Genomic DNA, 25,151 nt, shown 5'->3' on the forward strand with positions numbered 1-25,151 from the left:
GGATGCACCAATCTCTGCTCTCTGATGACAGTGATAGGACCCAAGGTAACACCATGGAGCTGTGACAGGGGAAGGTCAGGCTGGATTCAGGAAAAGGTTCTTAACTGAGGGGGTGGTCGGGCACTGAGAGGGTGGAACAAACTCCCCAGGGCAGTGTTCAGAGCACTGAGCATGCCAGAGTTCAAGAAGCATTCATACAATGCTCTCAGACACACGGTCTGATTTTTGGGTGGGCCTGTGTGGAGCCAAGATTTGGATTCACTGATCACTGGGTCCCTTCCAACTTGGCATGTTCTGTGATTCTGAGTCAACAACGCAGTAAAGGTAATGACAGCAGCTAGTAGATCTTAAATTTTACACAAGTAAGGGAGTTTCCCTTTCTCTAGATCAGAATTTTTATAAATATAGATTAACAATATGTGGTAAAGCCATATATACCTGAACAGATTTAGTGAACTTGTTATCAAAAAAGCAAAAAACACAAGGTATTCATAATATATTTATTAAAACAAATGTTAATAGACTTTACCATCTTTTGTGGCTTTATTTAAAATGAAAACAAAAAAAAAAAAAAAAAAAAGATTTTTTTCTTATATATGCAATACATGTAGATTAAACATATATATATTATGTCTAGACATTCAGATATAAATGGAATGCAGATCTATGTTTTAGCAAGCAAGCAATATTGCTATAGTGAGTTATGTGAGTTTATGTATTTTTTTTTACCTTACTGGGCTAGAATCAGTTGGCCAAATACTGATTTTGAGCTTTACATGAAAAACACACTAAACAGCAGTGACGGGGTAATGCTTGGGAGAGGGGTGTCTATAAATGGCTAGAGGATGCCATAGCATCACAGCAGCCATGTTGGCATGTCCCTTAGGAGGACTTAAGAAACCAGGCTTTCACCAGAGTGTTATTTAGAAAATGGGATTGTAGAATTGCACACTGTAAAGAAAGAAATTCTATGGCCAGAGAGTTTTTGACCAAGGGTTTGACTTTACATTCAGAATACAGATATCACCTAAGAATTACTTTTGCCAATTAGAACTATGTAAACTTATACTAAATTATATATTGTTATGTGAATTATATAATTTCCTCACATTGTGTTTTGGTTCCATTTCTATTTAAGAGTAATAACTAATTTTAAGAATATATTTTTACATTGGGACTTTAAACCTTGGAAAGAAATGGAAAATAAGGAATTCCATTGCCTGCTCCTATGTTTATAGCAGGAAAAATTACATCTGCTGCCCAAAAAACAAACCAACTATCATTATATCAAGAATGTATTACTTTCCATGCTGTCTGCCAACCTAAAATTATCAGCTGAATCATAATTTATAATTTCCATCACATACTGCTTCAGAAAAAAAAAAAAAAAAAAAAAAAAAAGCTTCACTATAGTCACTCTCAACAGAAAAAATACCAACAACAAACAGAAGGAAATGAATTTGCAATTTTTTAAATATGCAATTTTCACTTTGGAAATTTGGGAAATGCGTAGGGAGGGAGAAGAACTATGAAGGAGCTCCACTACGTTCTGACACATGGTTAAATTAAACTGAAGCAGAAGGAAATGTTTTTACTGCTCTGCCAAGAAGAAAAGCTCTTCATGGTAAGATGAGTTTTAAAGAATGGAGAAGCATTGCTTTTGACTTCTTCTTCTCTGACTTCTTTCAGACAGTGACTCTGTCAGAGATACGGTTAAGATGTTTATCCCAAAAAGAATGTATCCCTTTATCTGCCAAATACAATTTTATGTACTGCAGAGAATACACTTTCTGATTCACCGGCAAGGGAGCATTAACATAGACAGACCACGTAACAAGCATGTTACCCAAATCTGCTAATGAATTAAAAGAGCTTCTCTTTTGCTTGCACAGGCACAGACTAATAACTTCTTCAGGACTGAAACATATGATGAAGTCTGTACTATAAACACATTTGGCTTGCTGGATTAAATTTTGTTCAGTTCACGTCAGTTCTACAAATGAAGAATGTAAATTCTTTATGAAACCTTTATTCCTGTATTTCCTCTGCTTTATTCCTGTATTTTCTCTGCTTTATATCCCTTTGCAATAAGTCAGAAATAGAAATAATCTGAGCATTTGCATAGCTTCTAAAAGAAAATAACATAAATCACATCAAAGAATTCTTTAGGCTTAACTTTAAAAGCCTAGTTTTGTGTGTACCTTAAGCATGAGTCAAATATCAGTAAAAACCTTTATTCAGGGACTTGGTAAAGAGCTTTGTTACTCAGACAAACTGGAATTACTATGTATTTCTACAATTTTGGTAATGCTTGTGTGGAAAATACTTCATAGTTCCTCTGATTACACTAAAATAAAGACAAAATTCACTAAAAAGTCTACTATTTTCAAAATTTTGCAGTTCTCTCTTTAGACTCTCTTTACCATGGGGCTAGGTAAACAATCCCTCCTCTCTGGGAACTGATTTCAAAAGCTTCAAGTACAACAACAACAAAATACTTAGCATTTCATAATCTTTCTAAAGGATGTAGGGAAAAGGTAGAAATTCTGATACAAAACATAACTTCCAAATCAACATTAGAAAAAATATTGTGCTTCTGCAACAGCATTTCCTTGCAATGTTTCCTTTGCAACTGTCATGCACAGAAACTACAGAGTTTGCATTTTGGTTTCATTTCTGCTATTTCTGCAAGTCCAGTGGCCCTTCATTCAAATAGAAATGTTGAATTTATGGGGAAAAAAATAGTTTAATAATTCAAATAGATAGGGGGAAACATGTTTTTCCATTAGACCTGTGGGGTAGATTATGACTTCCTCCTTGTCCTTGAGTAGGTTTTTATCTAGTGCCTCTTCAATGCTTTTACCAAAATGAGTCACTGCTCCATTTCCCAGATAAGGGAGACAATCAAATTTGTTAGTCATTGATAGAGCTAAACAAACAGTATATTAAAAAAAAAAAAAAAAAGGCATACAGAAACACTTTGATAAGACATAAACTCAGTTCACTGTGATTCAGAAGATAGCTATGCCATCCATCTCAAATAATCTAAAACCTCTAAATATTTACATAGCTGAAAACTTTTAGACCCAAAAACTCTGATCACAAGTATTTCTTGTAAACGCTGCTATTTTCCTGGGTTATATATTAATCATTAAGTTCTAAAAGCAGTTCATATTAACTTCATTAATGTTTTAATGATTCACTTCAAAGAGCAAAAACATTTTCGTGGGCTTGAGTTGACCAACAGTATGGTAAAAGCCTGTCTAGTAAATTGTTTTTTTTCTAGATGTTCTTGTGAATGCATACTAGTAAAGCATAGCATTCCTCTACTGATTTTTTGCATAAAGAAAACATTGAAATAAATATGGTGGTGATGAAGTAAAATATGATTTCATAGCCTTTTGCGCACATAATACGCAACCTTTGTATATATAGGAATATAATAAAGCCTATCTGCATTATATATAACAGAAACAGAAGAGAAATAGGGTGCCACAAATGTACATTCTGTTGAAGACCTTTTCCATACAGGAAAGCAAGACTGATTCACAAAGCAGAAAAAATCCATATCCAGCATTACTCACTGGAAATAATTTGACCAGTTCTGTCTTATGGTTGCCCCAGGTACTCCATAAGCTGAATAGGTGTCAAAGTGAATATACTATTCAAAGGTAGAATTTCACAGCCTGAGGTGACATAAACACAGCCAAGAGAAAGCTGCAGAGGCTTGGACAACCATTAACTATGCAGCACTGGACACCATTCATCTGCATAATCACTACAGTATCTCTTTTTAAGAATTGCCTTTCACCCTCCAGTCCATGATTTGGAACAGTTATAATGATGTTTTTAACACGGAGTCTTTTCTTATTCTGTACTACTTGATGTTTTTATAATAAGGAAGTTTATTAAAAATAGTAGCTCATTTTGAAAAACTAAAAGTGACTTCTAGCTAGTGTGGAACTTTCACAAGGAAGCTTATCTGAAACTGAATGCACAGTTTTATAAGTAAATTAAATAAACTGATCAGAAACATGACCATTGACTTTACAAACAGCATTTCCTCTTTGAAATTCTAATTGTAAATGGAATAAACTGATAAATTTCTAGAAAAGTCATTTTGGAAAAAAAAAAAAAAAAGAATCTAGAACATCTTGCATACATAACGTCTAAGAAACACTAATAATCTAGCAAGGTACATATCAAGAGACAAAAAAAGGAAAAAAAAAAAAAAAACATTTTACAAGAAGGTAGTAAATTTGTATTGTTCGTCACATACAGTTCATAAAGATATACCAATGCTCTTTAAGCAAAGGAGGCAGAAAATGGTAGAATAGTAACATTAATATTTAAAGAAAATCAGATAGAAGTAATGTAATACATGACAAAACTATGTGGTACCATAAGATCAAATTATAACTATTTTAGGTCATGGTAGCAGAAGAAGAAAGGAAAGAAGAGGTTAATCCATCCTGATAGGATGGAATTTCTCTAGGCATCCGCAGTGTGCAACACTGGACAGCTGGAGCTGAAATTATGTACCCTTCTAAGGTTTGCTACTAATGGGGCAGGGTGTAGAGATATACCATACTCGGTTTATAAACTAAGAGTTTAGTCTAAATAGAGAAAATCCGGATTCTTGAGATAGCTGTAATAACATATACTGAGATTTTAATCTATTTTTTCTAACTTTGCTTGATTATTGCAAAACATATACCTTCATATAAACTTTTTTCACACTAGAGGTGGAACAAACTGTAAGTGGAAACCAGCATAAAACAAGCCTTAAAACCAGGATGCTGATTTGGATCACTAAGCTCCCTGTTTACCAAGATGTACCAGAGCTGCTCTGACCTGCCACATGAACTGATTTAGAAACTGAAAATGTGGAGGTCTATTCAGAATGGATGAGTACCAGCCAACAGCATTTACACAGAAAACTGTTCAATGTACAATGGAATAAGCATTCAACCTTCCCAGGGCTTATTCAAAATTAATAAATACCAATAATTAACCATTAGCCATGATTAATATTAACCATTAACATTTACAGAACAACCTTTACAGGTTTTTATATGAACCTGCCAATACATACACAACCTTGCCTACAGGTGATTTGCAGTATCTTGGTTGAAACTGAGTATAGTTTCAACTACTGTGTTATACTATTTCAGTGAAGATTTGATGTTTCTAAATACAAGTCCAGGAACCAGTTTTGTTCTACACGAATGTTTTTCATAGTGCTTTGACTTCATTCAAAATAACTGAATTCTAAAAATGCATAATTTTTGTTGTGTAGGAAATTGTGTCAGTTCAACACTTGATTTGCTTGCTCTACCATTTTTAGGTAGTAAACCCTATGTTCAAGCTGATTTCATAGCATCTGTCCCTCCACAGTCACTCCAAAATATCTTAATAAGGAGCTTTTGTAATATGTCAATAAAAGTTTTCTTTTTTTTTTTTTTTTCTTTAAAATTAGGATTCACAGATGGCTGCTACAAAAGAATGCCAGCTGAGTTTTGGACAAAAGTAAATTTAAAAAAAAAAAAAAAAAAAAAAGCATTTTAAGTCATCTTCCTGGATTTAGTAATAAAATCATAAGAACTTTAAACTGAGATGTCTGCAGTCTGAAACTGCAGCCTGCCTTAAGCTAGATCTTATCAAACCCTTAGTTAGTTCTTCCTCCTTTTGAAAGTGTTTTTTTTTCCATCTTTCAGTCAACAGCTAGGTAAATAAATAAAAATAAAATAAAATAAAATAAAATAAAATAAAATAAAATAAAATAAAATAAAATAAAATAAAATAAAATAAAATAGAAAATATTTCTGAACTCACTTCAGTGTGGCAATGAGCTCCATGCAATCTTTCTGGTTTAAGCATTAAAAATTTTAAATGGTCTCTAAGCAAGCAACAAGGCATATTGCGCTGCTCTGTTTATTACATAAAAAATATGAACAAATCATTCAATTGTAGAGTTAAGGAAAAAAAAAGAAAATAAAGAAAAAAAATGCAGTCTCCAGATTCTGAAATAGCACTTCATTCTTCAGACACTAAAACTGTTTCTCTCTGAAGAGTCTTTTGTGACATGAACATACAAAAAGCCTTCTGGCTGTTTTATTATCTTATAGAGCCGTATGTGCTTTTGTGGAGGCCCCGTGCCTGGTGCAGCATCACCACCATAAATAAACAACATGCAGCCATGCTGGAAAGAATGGGGCCTTTCAGCAGACCTCCACTGAGAAATGCGTCTCAGGGTTGCCCACTGCTTGCAAAGTAGACCATGATGGATAGCAGTAGCAAGGCCAGCATGGACAGCCCCTCAGACAAATGCTGACCAGGAACCATTTTTAATTTATCCCATTCCCTGAGCCATCATTCTGAGGATATTAGACTTCTGCAGGCTGATAGCCCTGGGCAATTTCCTTCCGTGTCTGTTCCCACCTCTCTGATGCATAACTATACCACAAATGATAAGGATACCACAAAAAAGGGTATAAAATTTAGGTGGAAATAAATCTGGATAATGGGAAGCATACAGAAAATAACAAGCAAAGGCCACCATCAGAGGTGGTGGTGTGACCTTTTGGGTACATCAAAACTTCTGGAGGGCTCACAGAGGTATAGCGTACAATGTTTGTGTAAGGATTTTTGCTATCCTTTTGTTGCTAAGCACTAAGTACCTTCTGCTTGCTTGAACAACCGATGGATTTTTGTCTGGTCAGGTAGTGAGACTTATGTCTGTTCAGACACAAAACCTCTGAAGAGGTGTCATACACAGCAGCTGTATCTCTGTGCTGTCAAAGGGAAAGGACCTTATTAAGTGCCTGCACCCTCTGAGGTGACATTTACGTCCTTCAGCTTGTTTCAGGAAAAGCTGATGAAGGATATCTGTCTGCTCGGCTGCTTAGTCAGTAATGAACAGGATTCAGACTTGCGGAAGCCCCATTTAAAGTGAACCAACCCAGGTCCACATCAGATTTCCATCTGACATGAAACCCTGGGTTTCTGTCATAGGGAACGAATTTTGGTCATCTTCAGCAGCATGGCAGTCTCTAAAACATTTTCATTAGCCCCACAAATGCAGCTATTCATGAACATATTACAAAGTCCCCAAGTAGTCTGGTGACTGGTGATCATGACATTGCTCACAACAGTTCCTGCAGTACCTCTCTTATTTGAAAGCATCTCTGTAGTTTGATGAATCCCAAAGTCATGTCAAATTCTCTTTACTAAAATAATTTTCTGTACACAAAAGAAATATTTGCTTGATATTCCTTATAAATATCTATAAGAATCTTCCCTTGCCAGAAAAATGATACTCTTTGTAGATCTCAAGGATTCAAGAAACTAGCATTCAATGCCATCTTTTCGGTAGGCCTATCTTACCTCCAGGGTACTAGTCCTATTTTTAGTGGCATTTCCCTGAGATAAAGTGTAAGGTTGAGGTGCTGCTCTAGAAGGTGAGAACTGTAGGAGAGAGCCATTAAAAAGTAGAAAATAGATCCATCCCAGCAAGTAAGCTATCACTGAGCAGAACTAAGTAAGAGAGATGCCTCCCAGGAAAGCAATCACTGTAGCAACATCTTTGTGTTGAAAAGATGTAGAACATCTTTTCAGAACTTAACAGCAATTGTTATTCAGCTAGAAACTTTTAATAGCAGTAATTTATTATAGAACAACCTTCTATGTTAGCAGCTTTATTTGTTTCACTATATTCCAGATTTCTCATTCTCATTCAGTGGCCAGTTTTCTGGATCTTATCTGGTATATGAGACAGCCACTTGAAGTCAGTTCCACATGCTTTTCTATTTCTTAGGTCTTTCAGCCATCAGCTGGAAACAGTTCATGCCTATTCATTGATAGTCATCTGCCTCTGCTACTGGCATTCTCGTAGTGCCATTCAGGTCTGACCTGATGAGAACTATGTAGGAATTCATTCAAACCAGTATGCCCACATGACAATTCAAAACTGCTGTTTTCCACTGGGAAAAAAAGTTAGCTCTTTAAACCTTACTGGTAACAACAGAAATTATGAGAAAAAAAAAAAAAAAGTCCTAAGTCCTTTCTTTCAAAGGCATTCTCACATTCAAAATTCAAAACACAATAGCTCTCCAAATGTTTCTGAAGCAAATACTTTTTTTTATATATCCTACTTAAAATGACAGTCACCCTAATGAAGACAGTAGAAACACTACACTAAAGGTAATAGAGCAATTTCAGAGGCTGAAAGGAAATTTGAAATGCAGATAAACAAAACACTATTTCATGGAAGGAACAATTAAGAAGTAAGTGTAGTACGCATATAAACTGAATAGTATCTTACCAACAATTCAGTTTAGCCAGTTAGGTTAATAGTTTAGTAAGTAAGTGTATATCGAAAATGTGGTGTTGAAGAGAAAACGACAAGGTAATAAGGAGGTTCTCTGACAATTTTAAAATTCACTTATGCTTGCTAGATCTACTTGGTCACATTTCATTTTGTAACTAATGCGAAGAAGGTACTCTAAGGCAATTGAAAGAAAGATAACCAAAATCAAAATTCAATACATTAATGGAGGAAAATATTATGAACATCATTTATTTATTATTTTATCTTTTAATTATGAGCCCTGTGACAGAACCAAGTCCAAAATATTTGGATCACTTTGAAAATCTTTGTTTTTTGGTACTTCAGAATTAATTTGCAGTTTGTTACTGCTCCTTCAGAGGTGCAAAATATGACAAGTTCCTGCTAGAATGTTATTAATTGTATTTAACCTAGATATGTGTAAAGTTGCAGTGAATTTCCTTGCCTGTTAAACATCTTTTCATTACAATGTGATTCGTTCTTTAACTTAAAGATCTGACTAAAGAAAAATGTTGCTTTAACCTCCTCCAGAATTTGCTGAGAACAAAATTGAGCTGGGTTTGTAAGGTCCTCTTTGAACTTGATTCCACTGCTGAAGAAAGGCTACAGTAAATTAGGAACTTCAACAAGTTTCTCAAACTTATATAAAACCCTGTCTTAGGGACCTGTTTTACTGTGAAGTTTTAGTTTTCAAATGACACAGAATGTGCTATTTAAAGCTAATCTTACTTTATTTGACAAAGTGTACTAGTACAAATGGAGTAGTACAGCAATGGCAGCAAATTTGACAATTTTCTGTACCTATTATTCCAGAAAAATCTCTAATATTTAGAGTTCTTTGGTGTTTGTGACAATTAATGTATTATTGAGAATGTTTCATTTATTGTTCCTGATAGGTACTATTTACCTAAGAGCATTGCAAAAGATGCTTTGGTCACTGGAATCATTATTGGTGGAATATCTATCTTCTCCTGTGAAGAAATTCCTCTTTCCCTGTGCCCCAGAATAAACATGAAGTGATGAAAGTGATGATGACTACACAGTTAATGACTTCATGAGTGTCACAAACTCTCTATTTGCAGTCACACACAACATTTGTAGAATTCCACCAAGCAGAATGAAGCCAGATGAAGAGGGTAATATTTTTAAAATAGGTGGGATCTATCCACTACTGTGGAAATATGACTGACGTCTGTTTGAATGTAGCAGAAGTTATTCTGATTTATTACCTGGTAATTATCAATGGCTCTCAATTTGTCATCATTAATGGAATCATTTCTGAAATACATTTTGGCAGTGGTTCATATGTAAATACTTCCAACTCATCAGAAAGAAGTCTATCACTGTAAGCAAAAATCTAGAATCATTTTTGGTTGCATCTACTGCAATAGAATCCGAAAGAATTATCTGCATATTGAATTGAATATGGAGCAGTTTCTGTATTCCAAAAGGTTGACTCCTAGAGAGGAAACTTATGAAATGCCTCACATAACACCTGGAAGTTGATTCCAAGTTTACAGTGACTCCAGCAGCTACTGCTGTTTTTACTGAGTATCTTTCAGAAATTATTGAAATAATGATATTTTCCTTTCTAATTTTCAGAAGAGAATCTTGTAAAAAATTTTTTCAATTTTTTGTTCGCCTTTAATTTTGGACAAGACAGTGGTAAAAATGCATGCCTGGATTTTTGTTTTTATTTTGTTCATCTTACAGTTTATATCACTCAATTATATTGTCCTATTGAATAAAGCTTCTGGCCAATGTCACCATATAGGTTGGTGAAGGGTACTCTGGAGTAGATTTCAGGTGAGGCACGATGAAGAGCAGTGCCTGGTGTGGATCATAGAATTACAGGATGGCTTGGGTTGTAAAGAACCTTAGAGATCATCTAATTCCAACCCCCCTGCCATGGACCTCCCACCCGACCAGGTTGCTCAAAGCCCCATCCCACCTGGCCTCGAACACTTCCAGAGATGGGGCATCCACAACTCATCTGGGCAACCTGTTCCAGTGCCTCACCACCCTCACAGTAAAGATTTTCCTCCTTATATCTAATATAAATCTACCCTCTTTTCATTTAAAGCCATTACTCCTTGTCCTATCCCTCCTCTCCCTGACAAAGAGTCCCTCTCCAACTTCCCTGTAGGTACTGGAAGGCTGCTGTAAGGTCTCCCTGGAACCTTCTCTTCTCCAGTCTGAACAACCCCACCTCTCTCTTTGTTTATTTTACAATTACTTTAAAGGAGGTTGTAGTGACATGGGGATCAGGCTCTTCTCCCAAGCACCAAGTGGTAAGACAAGGAGAAATGGCCTCAATCATAGAATCATTTGGATTGGAAAAGACCTCCAACATCGTCTGGATCGCAGGCACTCCTGTGCCACTGTTGCTGTGCTCTGATGGCAGGGAGCAAAGACATGCCAGGATAGTTCCAGGTCTGCTCTGGTCTAGGTGGATCATTTTCTTGTGGATCCACCTCCATTGGCTCCATAGTGTTTGGCAGAAGGATGAGCCAGTCATTGCTCAGGACTGCCCAAACAGGATGCCTTTGAATGTTTTCAGGCCAGGGTGCTGAACCAGGGGTTTGTCCACTTCCATGCCTAGGTCCCATGCCCCTGTCCAGTTCATTTAAATGTGTGGGTCTGACGCTGCTGTCTGGTTTACAGCCATACCTGGGTCCCACGCTGCGTTCCAGATGAGAGGCACGCCTCTGCTCCACGTGGCTGGCTGGCTGGCTGACGCTTCTGCCTTCGCCCCATGCCACCGTTGTGACAATGGGAAGGCCCAGGCCCCCAGGCACTGTATTGTTGAGGGGACGACCTGTGCCCCGCACCGTTGCGGTGCCAATGGTAATGCTAGGGCCTTGTATCTTTGCCACGCTCATATGTGTCTGTAAGCTGCACGCCAGAGGTCCCTGGAGCACTGGTCTGTTCTTGTGCCGCAAGCACTATCCCTCTGCCCATGCCACTTCCCCTTCGCATCAGGTGCCTTCCTTCTCAGTGCTTCCTGGGACTACATCTCTGTCCTCCCACACTGAGGTGGGCTGCCACTCCCCTTCCTGCTTCTGGGTTTCTTGCTGCCACACAAGCTGGCTGTCAGAGGGCCTAGAGCTCAGCAAGTGGTGGGCCAGCTGCAACGGGTCCTGTTTTATGGGGCCCAGAGCAAAGGTGGGGCAGTGGTGGTCACTGTGACCTCAGCAAGCCTCTGTGATGCACAACGTGAGTGGCCCATGCACAGCCAAAGACAGCTGTGTTGGGAGTGGCCTGGAAGATGCCCTGAGGTTGGAGAAGGAGAAGGGTTGGGGGGGCTGAGGGCCCCATTTCTGGGGCTGGCTCCCCCAGGCCATTTGGCTTGTCAGAGAGAAAGGCTGACCCTCTGCCACAGGGACTGCCCTCCACCTCCCATCCTGTGCCCTGGGTTTATTTTTAACACTGGTTCTGAGGTAATTTCATTCTATTCTTTATGGAAAAGAACAGAAGCAGGATGCATCTTCAGCCCTAATTCCCATGTGCACTTTGCATACGTGCTTTCTTGTGTAAGCAGGTAGGGTCACACGGAAGTTACCATGTACCAAAATGTCTATTTTGCAATAAAAATAATAATAATAAAGAATAATAATAAAGAATAGGATGGTACCTATCACACAATGCTACCTGTAATAACAGAAAATTATTCAGATACAGAAACTCAATCCCAATATAAGAAATTATCCGTGTTTGGATATAATGGCTTACACACTACTATTTTGAATCACCAGAGAATCATAGAATCATCAAGGTTGGAAGAGACCTTCAAGATCATCCGGTCCAACCATCACCATACAACCAATATCATCCACTAAACCACGTCTTTAAGTGCCAGCTCCAACCTTTTTTTGAACAACCCCAGGGACAGTGACGCCACCACCTCCATGGTACCCCATTCCAATGCCTGACTACTATTTCTGAGAAGAAATGTCTCCAAATTTCTAACCTAACCTTCCCCTGGCACAACTTGAGGCCTTTCCCTCTAATCCTATCACCAGTTACATGTGAGAAGAGGCCGACCCCCAGCTCCCCACACCTTCCTTTCAGGTAGTTGTAGAAAGTGATAAGGTCTCCCCTAAGCCTCCTCCAGACTAAAGATCCCCAGTTCCCTCAGTCGCTCCTCACAGGACTTGTGTTCCAGGCCCTTCACCAGCTTCATAGCCCTTCTCTGGACACCTTCCAGGGCCTCAATGTCCTTCTTGTACAGAAGGACCCAAAGCTGAACACAGTACTCGAGGTGGGGCCTCACCAGAGCTGAGTACAGGGGAACGATCACCTCCCTGGTCCTGCTGGCTACACTATTCCTGATACAAACCAGGATGCTGTTGGCCTTCTTGGCCATCTGAGCACACTGCTGGCTCATGTTCAGGCAAGCATCAATCAGAACCCCCAGGTCCTTTTCCTCTGCACAGTGGCTTTTAAGCCACTCTCCCCCAAGCCTGTAGTGCTGCACGGGGTTGTAGTGGCCAAAGTGCAGGACTCAGCATTTAGCTATGTAGAACCTCAACCCAAAGGAAGGAAGGAGAGAGGGATAAAAACTGAGACTGGAGAAGAGATCAGGGAAGGCGCACACAGTGGGAGGATGTGGGGAGGGGATACAGCAGAATGAAGCAGCATTTCATAAAGGTACAGAAACTCTTGCACAGAGGTACATCACAAATCCTGAAATAATAAGGTATTTTGGGCAAAGACCTCAAGTGTCTGTTTGGAAGTTTACAAAAGGGACCATTAAAAAATAAACATTGGTAAAAATAACCCCTACTTTGCAGGAAAAATATTGAATTATGGGTTAGTTTATGGCCCAGAGCATGAGCTTGTATGACTTCTACCCAGGTTTTTATATTACTCTTCTTCTGTGACTATAATTGTCTATGCTAATGTCCAATTCCAATGTAAGAGGTTTGTTTGCCTTTAGCATCTGTTCCACAGTCTCCACTGGGAATTTTGAAGTGAAAAATTAATATTTTCTCCTTTTCTATTGGCTCTGTTCTCTATGAATAAATAATGTTGGCTATTTATTAAATATTTGTTGTCTCACAATTTCCTGTACCTCACATAATTAAAAATTTTCTAACTATAGTACAAATCTCATGTGAAATCTTAGCATCAGTCTTCACCTTTGCTTCTCTGCTCCATTGCCTAGTCTTAACAGTCTTTATCTGATGTTTAAAACTTTTCTAAGCTTCATTTTGACCATTGATTGTTTATGCTTTTCCCTGAATGCATTACTATTGGTCTTTTTAATTTTTATCTTTTTTATTACTGAGTACTATTTTCAACCTCTCGATCACGTGCCTAGTAAGCTTAGTGGCCACTTTCCTTTCTCTGTGCTTTTTTCCTTGTTGCTCCCTCCAAGTCCTTCTTGTAGGTGAATAGTTCTCCTGAGATTTGCTATCTTTTTTTTTCCCTTCTATGTGACCATCCCTAACTTTAATGTCACATTTAAGTAGATTAAGGCCACCCATATTTACCTCACATGATTATTTCTTGTTTCAGCATTACTACAGTTGATTTTTATGTTAACCAATATAAAACTAATACCTGTTCTTTTATGTAGTTTGCAACATTTCTAGTAAAATACAGTTATACCTCACTATAATTATTACATTCACAGGAATATTTTGACTCCATCTTTACATGCAAGTGATCACAGTTGATGCCTAATATTTATCTCATTACAAAACTATTGCTACAATTTAAAATTATAACTTCTTGTGTAATCTTGGGCATTACAATCTCAGGTTAATTTTTCTACATGTGCCATGAATTCATCCTTCCTATAGTTCATGGTAAAACCTAATGGGACAGGACTGGGGAGAAGCAATACCAGTCTCTTTTGCAGCTGCCTGAGAAGTCAGGGCAGTGTCAAGGATCAGCCTGCTGCCTTCACTTGCAAGAGTGTACCCACCTGAAAGACACTTCCTCTCGGTGCAGGTTGGCACCCACAGTGAGTCACAGCATTACCCTCCAGTTCCACTGGATAGCTGGAGTTCCAGGTTAAATTACAACAATGTTGTTATGAGATGTTCTCTGTCTAATCTTTTTGACTGTGAAGCCATTTTTTTGTCAAGAAATGTGACAGAACATCAATCTATCTGCATGTGCTAATTGAGCTGAAATCCACAGAAATCATAATGTGGTGGTTTTACCCAGCTGGGCAGCTGAGCTCCATCACAACACCTCTCTCACTCCCCCTCCTCAAAGAAAAAGGGGGAAAAATACAATGGAGAGGGCTCAAGGTTTGACAGAAGAACCAATTATCATCACAGGCAGAACAGATTCAGCATAGGAAGACTTATAGAATTTATGTCGTATCACGCCTAGAACAGTGAGAACATAAAAGCAAACTAAAAACACTTTCACCCCATCTACCCTCTTCTACTTCATCCCCCCAAGTGGCACAGGGGAACGACGAATGGAGGCTGCAGTCAGTCCTTAATGCTTCACTTCCACCGCTCTTTCTTAAGTCACTCTCCACCCCTGCTCCAGCACGGGGTCTCTCCCATGAAATGCCGTCCTTCCCAAACTGATCCTCTGTGGGCTTCCCACAGACTGCTCCGCCGTGGGACCCATGGGCTGCAGAGGGACAGCCTGCTCCACAGGCTGCAGGGGAACTGCAGTTGCGGGCCTGGAGCACCTTGTGCCCTCCTTCTATACTGACCTTGGGGGTTGCAGGGCTGCTTGTCACTCCTCTCTCCCAGATGCTGTTGTGCAACAGGGTGTTTTTGTTTGTTTGTTTGTTTTTTCCCTTTCTTCAGTCTGCTCTCCCAGAGGCCCAACCAGTATTGCTCACTGGCTCAGCTCTGACCAGCAGTGCCAGGTCCCTTTTGCAGCAAGCTGGAGCTGGCTCTGATCTGACATGGGGCAGCTGCTCAGCTCTGCTCACAGAGGCCACTCCTGTAGCCCCTCCTCCTACCAAAACCCTGTCATGTAAACCTAATACACATAACTAGATGAACCTTTTCGAAAGTCAAGACACATGCAAGGTTTGTGAAGGCTTTGTAGGACTTACCAGAAGTTTTTGCTATATTTAATTCCTGAGGTAGCTTTGGAAGCAAAGGAGGAAAGTGGTCTTTTGCCTCCTGTGAAATATATATACATATAAACTGAATCTTTTTATCACTAAAAGGGAGAATTAAGTATCCAGGGAGTAAGTAGTTTTCCAAATATATATTTTTTTTAATTATGAGATTTTCTGAGTTTTATTATTTATTATTAACAAGCAACACATTACGCCACAGATTCAGTTCTCCAACACATTTTTCTGTTTCAGAAATAACCTGTGCTCATATTTACGGTTTTCACTTTTGAATTGTAATGCTTTTTTCACTTTCCCATTAGTTCTTCTAGGTTTACAATTTGTTATTTAACATATTCGAGGTCTAAACCATTTCAGTCTCTAGGCAAGGGCAGTGCTGAGCTGACAGAAAAAAAAAAAAAAAAAAAAAAAAAAAAAGAGCTCAACTGCTCTCGAATAAAAATAAGTCATCACAATTTAAGGTGAATATCTATGAGGCAAAACATTGTTCAGTTCAATAGTAGGGGTCTGCCAGGAACTATAGCTGTTAGCTTCAAAATTCCTAATTAGCTCGTTTTCAACCTTAGATGTGAGTTGTCTTCTGATCAGGACAAAAAGTTTTTCCTTTCATCACACTTCTCAAGACAGTTGTTTGGTTATCTTACTATGTATCTTTGGAGTTACTGGGGGAAGAGGGTAGGATTTGGGGTTTTGTTTGTTTTGTTTTGTTTTTATAAGGATACTTTGGCAATGCTTTCCAAAATTGTTTCTGTAAATCTGTTACAAGCCCAGCTGGAGCATTCAAGGAAATGCTAATTTCAGTCCCTGTTTCTGCTGGTGTGACAAGTGAGGCCATAAAATTCAAGTACTGGCTGAGGTCTAAAATGCAAATATTTATGTCAATTTTTTCAACTTCCAAGCAATATGTACTATACATTAACACATCCCATTTTAGATGTTATGGCTGAGAAAATAACTTTCTGGAAGTATCATTTCTTCCAATATACTCTATATACTCAGGCTCCTAATTAACCTCTATGAGAATAAAGTGGCTTGAACAGTCCCTTTAAGATTTATTAAATATGTGTATACACAAATGTATTTGTATACATTTGGGCCACAAATCTTCATCACAATGATACCAAAAGCATTCCATTAAAATCATGGATGTATGATTCAGTGTGTTAAGACCTGTTGTTGCTTTTAATAGTGAAAATCCTATATGTCAGAAAAGCTTGGAGGGACAAGAAAGAATAATGCATGTTCTTTGGGGGATCAGGTAACTATTTTTATACGGGCAATAAGGAACGGATTTTATTTTTTTCATATTTCTATATTCATGCACACACATATGTAAGCAACAGAGAAGTCTGAGCTGTGATCTTACTATTTCTTCCCCAATGACTCTTTTTTCTCCTTTCTCTGTTATGTGCCTATTCCAAATGCCATTGAAGATGACAGAAGGGCTCCTCTGTCTTCACTGAACACTGAGTCAAGCCCAGAATTATCTGCACAAACATCATTAGCTTAAACAGTTCACAGAATGGCAGGACTGAAATCCCAAGCCCCAGGCTGCTCTAACTCATCAGTATCTACTCTTCTTTGACTTTATCAGGTGAACATTTAGCAGATATTTCTTTGGGAGTTGTGTGCTAAATGTGAAACACTGACATACCTGGAGGCTAAAAAAACCTCAGCCTAACAATGTAGGATTTTTATTAGTTCACTTTTTGTTGTTGTTGTTGTTGTTGGTTTGTTTTGTTGTTGTTGTTTTAGGCAGAACAGTGAAAAAAAAATTCATTGTGCTTTCCCCCTTAAAAAAAAAACAAAACAAAACAAAACAAATAGTGACCCATGACTTAAAAAAAAAAAAAAAAAAAAAAAGAAGTCTAAAAGTTTCATTGCAGTTTTTCTATTGGTACATAAACATTATTAAATGAAGAAAGAATGAAGAAAGGCAAAGTAAAACAAAGCTAACAAAACCTGAGTACCATTTCAGACTGCAGTGTGATTGTAAATGATGGTTATGTGCTATGCAGAAGTATATACAGTCTCTGACCTTTGCTCTTACAGCCATAAACCTTTTCTAGTTAAAATGACAAATGACTTAGAGACTGTCCTATTTAGGACAAACACTAGCTACAAGGTGATTTGAGCCATTTCTTGTTTATGCCTTTTATAGATTTTCTTCAGTTTGGAATGGCATGATTAGAAAGTTCTCCTGCCAGCAAGCAAACAAGCTGACAAGCATAAAAGTGACTTAAGAATAGCCACTTGCCACTCTGAGCTGACCAAATCATTTAAATATTTTCAGGGAGAGAAAGAGAGAGTTTCAATTCATCCTATCTTTTTTGAAACAACCACATTGCATCTTCAGCTTTGCAGAAAGCATTTTTTTCTCAGCTAAAGGACACACATAGTCTGCATTAAAATCTATTGAACAGACCCTCAGTAAAGTACATATCAGCTGAAGTCAATGGAGTGTCACCTTGCAGAACGTGTAGATATAGATTCATAATTCAAGGTTTGTCTTTGTAATTTTTACAGTAACAAAATCACTTTCCCTCTGAAATTTACCCATTCTCTTTTTAAAGAACAAACGCATCCTTGCCAGGTGTCCCTGTGAAACAGAACATCATGTTATCCCAGATAATTCACCTATCTCTAAAACTGCGTGATTTTTTTTTTCTCAAAATAACCCATGTTTTTCACCAATCCAAACAAAATTGGACCTAACTGCACTTCTTATTCTTGCTATAGCATTATCTCTGTTACACCAACAGTGCAAATAAAACAATAAAGAAAAGGAAGTCATCAACTCGCATTTATTGCACTGTTGTAACTGAGGTTATATTATACTTAGTTTTACTTACCCAAAAGACATGTATTGGCTGCCTAAGTGTTAACAAATCTTGATTTATGTTACACTTTGGAATGATTTACTGTACTTCATCATAAAGCTCACTGTAGTAAATCATCAGCAGATGAGAGACTTAGAATCTCTTTTCAGCTTTATTTTCTTTTATGTTTTAGTTTTGACAATGAATAAATCACACACGCACACACACAAAGACCAGAGTTAAGCTTTTTATGTAAACAACACATGAGCTCCCATTTTATACCTGTGTAGGATGCAACATACAATAACCAATTTACCACAGATGGCACAGGAAAGGTTTATACTTGTAAAGCTCTTTAGAAATGAGCTGAAACCTATGAAAAATAATGATTAATTAAGTTGGCTATTAATTTGAAGATGGCATTTTCTATTCCCAGAACCTTGGCTACAGTTTTGACCAAAAGCCTGTGTTCAGCACTTGCCATTCTACAGACCCCAATTGGTCTCACTGCAATGACCCTCCAGAGAGGTCTACACAAGGAACCCTTAGTGACAAGTTACGGATTTCTACCCCCAAGAGCTAAATTAGCAACTTTGTCAGATGTGGTAGATGAAGTCTTTTGTCAGTTCTGGAAATGTGTTCTCCTCAGTGATTTCTGGAGAGGAATGTGACACGTGAAAGGTATATTACTTTGACTTTTGACTTGTGTCTTGATCATTCAGAAAAATTTCTGCTCTTAATCAAGCAGACTGTTACTGTTACCTTTTTTTTTTTTTTCATTTTCTTCTCCTGTTGCACAATTTTTAGGGCTGTTTTTTTCCCACAAAAAGATATGAGGAAGGGAATTCCTGTATCAGTCGTTTTTAAGGTGACCCCCATGCCCTAGCTTCTTCACAAAAATATAACATTACCAGACTAATCCAGACTGTGACTTAGCAAAGTTCAGAGATAATTCAGGCAGTGAAATCACAGTGATAAAGTGTCAAATGTTTTCTTCTGCACTATAAAGGAAAACATTCTCTTTGAACTCAGCAAGGACTTTGTAGGACAGGAGGATTATTTGAACCAATTTTCAGCACACTCTTCTCAAACTGTTCTGTATGTTGGAAGAACACTGCAGATCCCTTGGATGTAAATTGCAAATTGTTTCCCCCAGTCAGCCAAAGGACACACACAAGGTTCTCATTGTATTTATGTGTCTAGTGGTACTTGAGTCTGTGGCAAACACTCAGTCAATAAGAGCAAACATCAATAGCAATAAAAAAGGCTTGTCTTTCCTTTTCCTGCAAAGTCAATGGAATCTGTCTCATGTGATTTACTTGCCCACTTTTGCAGGTAAAATGGTCCCAGGACTGGAGCAATTTTGTTTGATAGGCACATTTTACAACTATTTAAATGGCTGCCGATATCATTATCCATCTTCTGTAGTCACAAGTGTTGTCTTACTAATGTTTTCTTGTTTATCACACTTGAATTATCTATGTGTAATGCAGATACTGCCGTTGTTGCTATCACCTCAGTTCAGAGGTTACATGGCAATTTAGATGCCAATAAAACCAGCCTAGCATTGCTGCTTTCTAAGATCAACCAGTAAGGGTAAACAATCTTCAAGATCTGCATTTTCTTTATGAAAAGATGACCATCCAGCACCACTGCATGATTAATCAAATCAGATGCCTTTTCCTAGCTTCAAATTTCATTTTAACTATTGAAGGAGAGGTATAGAAGAGCACGAAGGAAAGTCAGAGCTATTCAGTTTCTGTTTGATTTGTCAAAAAAGATAAAGGTTGTTATTTTGTGTTACCTTAGCCTGGCCATTGTCCCAAATGACCACTGTACCTTCACACATTTGAATGTCTCAAAAAGAATTCACAAACGGGAATTTGTTAAGTACAGCCTTGCAGAACTAAATGGACTTGGTAGTATTTGTGTGCAATACCCCACACATTAGCAAACATTTTATCAGGCTTCTGAGTTAAAGTGTGTTAAATTGAAAACCGTGTATGACATGTTTTGGAAGGAAAGCATTAGAAGGGGCTGAAACAATACACTAAAAATAGAAAAGGACAAGAGAGGGCCAGTGGAAACAATAAAGCATTAAAAGAGAAGGTGTTATAGGAAGGATAAAAACGGAAAAAGGAGGCAGGAGAAGGACTCAAAAATAACTGTAACAGAAGACTCAATACAATTATGACTACAATGACTTAGAAACTAACTGTGGTATGTATCTATTATTAATTACATTGAATTTTGGATGCATGTGGAAACACGCAAATTTTATAAGAACACATAACATCAAGACAAATTTTTGTTTCTAAATACTTTCTTTTTTTTTAAAGAAATTGTTGTGTTACATGTTATGCCTTTTTAAGTAAGAAGCTTAAGGTAAAGCTCTCAATGTCTCTTTTAATCTCCCTTTCTTGTTTTATAACAAACAAATCACATTTGTGACATTCAGTCTAACCTCAATGACATTTTTTTTCACTCCTGTCATATTTGCTAATACAATTTATAACACAATACAATACAATGTGGTAATACAATACTTTGCTATTCAAAGTGTTGCCTTCACATTCTGGAGAGAGTGTCCATATGATCTTAAGATATTCCAAATCCTTTGTTTTACAAAGGAACCTGATCAAAACAGGTATTTTCTCCCATCCTTACAACTGTATTGCTTAATTTCCTGCAGTGGATCTCAAATAGTTTTATGTGTTTCATCTACAGAATTGGAAATAAATTCTGATGTATTTTAAAAGTTATGAGTTGAAAGTCAATGGTGAGGTTCATGATGTCTTAGCATGTACCAACTACAAAGTAAATGACTTCACTGAAGCTACTGTGAAAGTTATTGTTCATTATCCTGTACAGAACAAGGACAGGATTTTACACTCACTTTACAGTTGGAGAAATAAGGACAGTCAAATTAATAATATGACACACAGGGAGAATATGAAATCATGAATAGGCTGCAGGAAAGCTTAAAATCAATCCAGAAATTACTCTGCTGGCAAACAAAAAGACTTTTGTGGGCTTATTGCCAGATATTGTAAACTCCCTGTTACTGCAAAGTTAACTGATGCTCCCTTTATACATTAGTAGAGCTGCAGATGCTGTGAAAGTTTAATAATGTCCCCAAAAGACCCCTGAACTGTGTGAGAGAGCATGACTGAGCCTTGAACATTATTAGAGCAAGGCCAACCCTGGCAATTGAGTTTGCAACATTTTACTGGTTAAAGATTATTTTTCATGAAGAGAAGGATTAGATCTTCTTGTTTAAAACAAAAGCTGACATTGTACTTTATAGGTACATTGTACTTTATAGGTACATACTCCCAAGAAGAGGGAAACAACTTTATCAGCTAACTTCACAGCCTAAATAAAATATGTAATGATTTGGACTGCATGTGCACTCATATATAGGGTAAAAATTTAAATTTGATCCCTGTATACCGGAAAAAAAAAAAAAAAAAAAAAAAAAAAATCACTAAGTTCCAGTGTTACTAACATGCTTAATTAAGCTTATATTTATTCATTTTGAGCTGTATACACCAAAATCAGTAGCAATAATGGATTCAAATTTCAATACCCTCCTAAATTTGGGCTTATTAACCATCTAACCAGACAATTTGCACAGGTTTTAACTATAAATATATATATTCTAATCATTACTAATGTTCATTTACAATAATAAATATTTTCTTTGGAATGTTTTTTGGAATTGGATGTATTCATCCAATGAACAACTATAATATATATGTTTTTGCTTCTCGAAAATACCATATATAGTACCATCTATATAGTCGAGAGTACAATCAAAAAGTGCCATGTATATAGTCTAGAGTATTTACATATATGTCTACATATCCAGCAAAAGATATATACATATATAAAAGAAATATAGGATATGGAGTATCAATGATAATCGTAAAAAGGAATTCAGTTTGGGGAAATCGTATAATTCTGTATAGTCCTCCCAGCTTCAGTTTTATGTGCTGTGGAAAGCTTTTCCAAATAATACTACCAGCAATATTGTTGTTCTGAACAATATTCAGAACAATAGTGCAATAACTTTAAAGCATATCTGGATACCCAGTCTCAAAAATTTACCATGTAATTACAATTGCAATTTTACTAAGTGAGTTGCAACCTCTAATAGTCTTGCGATATTATTTGCTGATTTATCTATGGAAGTTTGCATGTGTCAGCAAAAACCAACTTTTATAGCTTGCATGTAAGATCTGAAAAGCAAATTCAGTTGCAGTCCTTTATTTTTGTATATGATCTGTTGTGTTGAATTTACTTATTGTATATTGAAAATGAACAGACTAGCAGACATTTTCAAAATATACACATAGAGAATTCCATTGGAGACCTCATTCTGACATAGTTCATTGTGTTTTCTTCCTTTTTTTTTTTTTTCTGAAGTAGTTCATAGTTTAATATAAATTGAAATGTCAATACCTTGTATGACATTTACCTTGGTCTAGTTGGGAGTCAAGAATAAAATAATAAATTGATTTTCTCCCACTTCACACCGACTCTTACTCATCCAAACTCTTTTTTTTATTATTATTATTCAAGAGTTATTTATTTTCTAATGCAGATTTTAGTTATTATTTTCAAGCGATTTTTGTATTTTTTGCTACCATCACCTGGATGAAGGAGCAGTAGCAGCAGAGGTATTGCTGTTGCAGTATTTCTGGAACCATCTGCACTAAATCACCTGTCTTATGAAAAAAGGCTGAGAGTTGGGATTGTTTAGCTTAGACAAGAGAAGACTCAGAGGTATGTTATTAATGTGTACCTGAAGGAATGTTGCAAAGAAGATGGAGCCAGACACTTTTCAGTGGTACCCAGTAATAGGGCAAAACACAATTGTGAGAAAAATCTCAAATAATTTTCTTCAGACAGGATCTTCTGTGAAGCTATTTTATTCATGATTGCAATGGCGGGCACCCTGTCAATCAGGAGAGCATTTTAGTAAACAAATCATAACCTTTTATTCCCTATTACCTGACACCTTATCACCTCCCCTGTTTCCTCATTGGCTACATACTACAGGTTCACAAGCTACTCAATGCTTCTCTGTACCATATATGTACAGAGAAAGAAAATTTTTCTTTTTTTTTTTTTTTTTTTCTCAGCTCTTTAATTTCTCTTTTCTTGTGTTTTGAGAACTTTTGGTCTTTGTTTTACTGTTCTTACACTGCTCATCCTGTTTTTCTCAAGCTTCTACCTTATTTTGGAACAGTGAGGCCTTCTACTGTCCACTTACCTACTTAGCATTTCTCCTTATTATGACTACACAACTACCTTGGAAGACAGAAAAGTAATTCTCCACTGCAAAAACACAACTTTGTTTCTCACACAATGGGCACAAACTGAAACACAGGAACCTCTGTCTGAATATCAGGAAGCAGTTTTAAAACATGAGGGTGACTGAATACTGGCACAGGTTGCCCAGAGAGGTTATGGAGTCTCCCTCCTTGGAAATATTCAAACACCATCTGGACATGGTCTTGAGCAAGTGACTGTAGATCACCTGCCTTGAGCAGGGGGGTTGGGCCAGGTGACCTGTGGCCAGAGATCACTTTCATCCTCAACTAGGATTTCACAGACTCTATGAGTCTGTGAGATCTGTTAAGACAGGCTGTTCTTCATGAGACACACAATCCAAAACAACAAAACTGAGGTGCTTTATAGAGCCTTTACCTACAGACCAAAATACCCATGTATGGATGTGTGTGTAAGACAGAGAAGAGGATAATAACGAACACAGCTTTTTTAAGTCACATAGAAAAAATGACATAACAAGACAATCAGCAACTACAGTAATTATAATAACATTTTTATAAATATTATAAAATATTTAAGCATTCAAAACATTTTTTTCAGGTATTATTAACAAATGGGCATCAGCCATCATTAGTAATAGCATTTTATTAATTGTAGGGACAAAATGAAGACTTTCAGAATAATGAATAGAAAAAGAAAAAATATGCAAGCACTAAGATAGCTTACTGCCATTCAATTCAGTATCTGGAAATGTTCTAGACATCTTAATTGAAACTGTATTTAAAATTTCACACAACTGAAAGCCTTTTTTTTTTTTTTTTGTATTCCTAATTTAGCAGAATGCTAATTCATTATTATAGCATCCTACTAATCATGGAGGAAATGTCCTCCATTGATCCCTTTGTTAACAATTCCCATAAAGTGCTCCATTTCAAGATTTATAATGATCAGTGAAATAAAGTATTTATGCAAATTACTTTATTTACTTGCTTAAATTGAAGAGGCTAAGTCCCCAGAAAGACAACTCTGTCTTGTTTGCAGCTTGTAACTGCAAGATGGCAGTGGGCATACTATGCAGTTATACTGAACAGGATCTCTTCCTCCTCAGTACGTTTAGAGAACTTACTCTACAGATTAGGGTAAACTAAGCATATAGGAATGGTTTCAGAGGGTGTCCCATGGGCCAGAGTTGATAAATTGTGAATTACTTCACCTGGTAATATTTCATTCCTGACCTGTACTGTCCATAATCCTCTCTTGGTAAATGTGCAGCTTTCACACTCCCCAGGCAATCTGTTTGCTGCTAAACCCTCTGAACTCATATTTTTCTAGACAAAAGGCAAGCAAAATCTGTGTGAATAAAAGAACATATTCTCACTTCTGCCAGGTAAGACTACAAAACACTTCAGCACATTAACAGAATTTTTCAGATTTCATTAAAAAAAAAAAAAAAAAAAAAAAAAAAGGAGTTTTGGAGTTGGGGGGGGCAGTGGAATAAGTAAGCAGCAAATATCTTTTAGATGTGATCTTATCAGCATTCAAGGAGTATACCATTACAAGGCTTGTACTAGGCTATTCTACGAATAAAATTTGTATGATTTAAAGATATATTTGTACTAGAGCA

Source organism: Aythya fuligula, chromosome 2 (genome assembly GCF_009819795.1).
Source record: "Aythya fuligula isolate bAytFul2 chromosome 2, bAytFul2.pri, whole genome shotgun sequence".
NCBI classification, from domain to species: Eukaryota; Metazoa; Chordata; class Aves; order Anseriformes; family Anatidae; genus Aythya; species Aythya fuligula.